Raw genomic sequence first — 2,500 nt, forward strand, 5'->3', positions numbered from 1 at the left:
TGACTATAAACGATGCCAACCAGCGATCGGGGGGCGTTACTTTGACGACCCCTCCGGCAGCTTGCGGGAAACCAAAGTCTTTGGGTTCCGGGGGAAGTATGGTTGCAAAGCTGAAACTTAAAGGAATTGACGGAAGGGCACCACCAGGCGTGGAGCCTGCGGCTTAATTTGACTCAACACGGGGAATCTCACCCGGCCCGGACACAGTGAGGATTGACAGATTGAGAGCTCTTTCTTGATTCTGTGGGTGGTGGTGCATGGCCGTTCTTAGTTGGTGGAGCGATTTGTCTGGTTAATTCCGATAACGAACGAGACTCTGGCTTGCTAACTAGTTACGCGACCCTATCGGTCGGCGTTGAACTTCTTAGAGGGACTAGTGGCGCTTAGCCACACGAGATTGAGCAATAACAGGTCTGTGATGCCCTTAGATGTTCGGGGCCGCACGCGCGCTACACTGACCGGATCAGCGTGTCGCCGCCTAGGCCGGAAGGTCCGGGTAACCCGCTGAACCCCGGTCGTGCTAGGGATAGGGAATTGCAATTGTTTCCCTTGAACGAGGAATGCCCAGTAAGCGCGAGTCATCAGCTCGCGTTGATTACGTCCCTGCCCTTTGTACACACCGCCCGTCGCTACTACCGATTGAATGGTTTAGTGAGGTCCTCCGATTGGACCTGGCGCGTTCGGCAACGGCCGCGCCGGCGTCCGAGAAGACGATCTAACTTGATCATTTAGAGGAAGTAAAAGTCGTAACAAGGTTTCCGTAGGTGAACCTGCGGAAGGATCATTACCGGCCGATCGCCGATCGAGTGGTCGTGCGTTCGACAGGTGGAGAAGGCTCCGTATCTTGGCGGCCGCGCACGCCCTTCGTCGCTGTTGAGGCGCACGCGATTGCACTTCGGTCACCCTGTTTCGTTCTGCGCCGAGTGCCGTGGCCATGTGCCAGGCTGGCTTCATGCGTCGCCTACGGCTGGCGACCGCTCGGCCACCGCTTTTTTCGACTGTGCAATCCGGCTGGGTCGCGCTTGTCCAACTGACGAAGTCACGGAGGGCTCTTGGCGGTGGATCACTCGGCTCGCGAGTCGATGAAGGACGCAGCTAGCTGCGTGAATTAATGTGAATTGCAGGACACATTGAGCATCGACGTTCTGAACGCAAATTGCGGCACCGGGTCAATCCCGGCGCCACGCCCGCCTCAGGGTCGCGTTGTAACGTTCCCGCGCGGCGACGCGTCGGGCCGGTGCGGTGTCGGCCGTTGCCACGGTCGTCCCGCCCAGGACAGCACGAACGCAGTGTCAGCGCGCGAAACCGAACGCGGCGTGCGTCTCGTTACGAGTCGGCCTCGAAGAGGATCCCGGCCCGGAGCAGCACGGCTCGCGTTCGGGCGCGGCGCTCGCACGAGCTTCGGTGGCGCGCGCGTGTCTCTCGCAAACGAGGCACTGGATTATCGGCCTGAGGTCGGACGAGGCTACCCGCTGAATTTAAGCATATTACTAAGCGGAGGAAAAGAAACTAACGAGGATTCCCCCAGTAACGGCGAGTGAAGTGGGAAGTGCCCATCGCCGAATCCGCGCGCCTCTGCGGCGCGTGGAATTGTGGCGTAAGGAATTCGCTGCGCGTACGTCGTTCGCCGCCCGCGTCCTTCTGATCGAGGCCTCGTCCCGGTGCGGGTGTCAGGCCCATGGTGGCGGCGAGGGCGCGCGCTCTGCGTCTTCCCAGAGTCGGGTTGTTTGGGAATGCAGCCCAAAGCGGGTGGTAAACTCCATCTAAGGCTAAATACTGTCGCGAGACCGATAGCGAACAAGTACCGTGAGGGAAAGTTGAAAAGCACTTTGAAGAGAGAGTTAAAGAGTACGTGAAACCGTCGAGAGGCAAACGGGAGGGCCTGTCGAGTCGCGCGACGCTTTCAGCTGAAGCCGAGCGGAGCGTGTGGGCGTGCGGAGCCTTGCGGCCCGTCGTTCGCGCTGTCCTCCGAGCAGCTCCAGCGCACTAGCGCCGTGCGAAGGCCGCGACCGTCTGGGAGGCGGCGAGAAGGCCGCGCGCAAGGTAGCCCGCCCCCGGGTGGGTGTTATAGGCGCGCGGACACGTCGGCCCGTCGCCCGGGCGAGGAGGGATCGCCGCGTCTGCCCTTCGTGGGCCGCGCGCGTCCCGTCCGAGCCGGTGCGTCGCCGGTTGGGGACTGTGCTCAGTGCCCAGTTGCGGCGTGTCGGTTGCGGGTGGGCAGCGCCGCGCGAGACGCACGGGGTCCGCGGCTAACGTCAGCCACCTTCCCGACCCGTCTTGAAACACGGACCAAGGAGTCTAACGTGCGCGCGAGCCACGGGGCAGTGCGAAACCCATGGGCGCAGTGAAAGTGAATGTCGGCGCGGTCCGGCGGAGGTGAGATGCCGTCTCTCTGGACGGCCGCATCACCGGCCGATCTCGTCCGCTCTGCCGGAGAGGTCGAGCGAGAGCGTGCGCGTTGGGACCCGAAAGATGGTGAACTATGCCTGAGGAGGTTGAA

General features: G+C 61.9%; 3 non-coding genes across 3 annotated transcripts in view; all 3 read left to right on the forward strand.

Moving 5' to 3' along the window:
* LOC145916529 (small subunit ribosomal RNA) overlaps positions 1–787 on the forward strand; it is a 1,824-nt gene extending 1,037 nt beyond the window's left edge. Inside the window, exon 1 of the ribosomal RNA XR_014404739.1 lies at positions 1–787. This exon is cut by the window's left edge and continues 1,037 nt beyond it. This is a non-coding gene — a ribosomal RNA (small subunit ribosomal RNA).
* A 260-nt stretch (positions 788–1,047) lies between these two features.
* Positions 1,048–1,201, forward strand: LOC145916521 (5.8S ribosomal RNA). Its single transcript, XR_014404730.1, has one exon. It is a non-coding gene; the product is annotated as a 5.8S ribosomal RNA (ribosomal RNA).
* Positions 1,202–1,445: 244 nt separating this feature from the next.
* LOC145916504 (large subunit ribosomal RNA) overlaps positions 1,446–2,500 on the forward strand; it is a 3,685-nt gene continuing 2,630 nt past the window's right edge. Inside the window, exon 1 of the ribosomal RNA XR_014404718.1 lies at positions 1,446–2,500. This exon is cut by the window's right edge and continues 2,630 nt beyond it. This is a non-coding gene — a ribosomal RNA (large subunit ribosomal RNA).

The sequence above is a fragment of the Ascidia mentula genome (assembly GCF_947561715.1).
Source record: "Ascidia mentula chromosome 2 unlocalized genomic scaffold, kaAscMent1.1 SUPER_2_unloc_6, whole genome shotgun sequence".
Lineage (NCBI taxonomy): Eukaryota > Metazoa > Chordata > Ascidiacea > Phlebobranchia > Ascidiidae > Ascidia > Ascidia mentula.